A 1,102-nucleotide genomic window follows, 5' to 3' on the forward strand; every position below is an offset into this window, starting at 1 on the left:
AGGACGCATAAAGGCGCGGTGCTGCCGGCTGTGCCGCTGGTTCTGCGGGGGGGCCCATCCCGCACCCACGGCTGCGGCCGTCGCCCCGTGCGCGGCAGTGGCGGAGCGGAGCGCTGTGCGTGTACGCGCGGAGGAGATCACATTCCCCATTATCTACCTCCCGGCGAGTGTTTGATTTGTGACATCAAAAGCTTATCAAGGCTAGCTACAAAAAAAAAAAAAAAAAGCACCCCTACAAGAAGGGGGAGAGAGCGTTTGGGTTTGGGCGACCGTGGGGGGAACAGTCGAGAGAGAAGAGAGGAGGGCTCGGGACTGTGCTTCTCGGGACGGGGCTGCTGCGTAATTCCCCGGGCAGCGCTGCGGGGCCGGGACCGGGCTGCGGGGAGGCCCCGGTTGCTCGCAGTCATCCGCACCGAAGTGGCTTGATATAATCACCATGACAACTGCCATCTATGGGCATACAAATAACGGAGATGGAGTAGAGCGAAGATTAGCATGCCATGAAAAGTACAATAAGTTTCTTATTTAGCATTTAGATAACTGTCTTTCCTTCGGAGCGGGCTTCAAAGTTGAACCCAGTTTAGACCAAGAGGATTAATTCTCTCTCCCGCATGCTTCATTGAATCTCTCATTACCAAACTTTGTCTGTATTGATGTAAGATGTGATTGAAGATTAGAGCATTTAGCAGATCTCGCCTTTCTGCGGGGCTCGGGGCCCTTTCAGGCGCGGCCCAGTGGTCAATCCCCCCCCTTTTATCCGGTGTCTGCTTCATTTAAACTTAATCAACTCCCTCAATGAACTGGAACGGGGAAGCGTCCCCGCGGCAGGAATGCTTCGCTTTCCTTAGATCGCCCTTCGCTCCCCTTCCCGATCCGCTGCCGTTAAAGCTCAAATCGCTCTCTGATGAACTTAATCAATATGATAATGACAATCGGGGCCGGGCGGCTTTGCTGAGGCTCGGGGTGGAAAAGGCGGCGGCGCCCATTGCCCCAAACCGACCTCAGCTCGGCTCCCTCTGTGCGCGCTGCTCCCACCTCCCTTCCCTCTCCCCCCTCCTTCCCTCCGCCCTCGCGGGGTCACGCAGCGCGTTGCGGGGCTGTT

Source organism: Meleagris gallopavo, chromosome 10 (genome assembly GCF_000146605.3).
Source record: "Meleagris gallopavo isolate NT-WF06-2002-E0010 breed Aviagen turkey brand Nicholas breeding stock chromosome 10, Turkey_5.1, whole genome shotgun sequence".
NCBI classification, from domain to species: domain Eukaryota; kingdom Metazoa; phylum Chordata; class Aves; order Galliformes; family Phasianidae; genus Meleagris; species Meleagris gallopavo.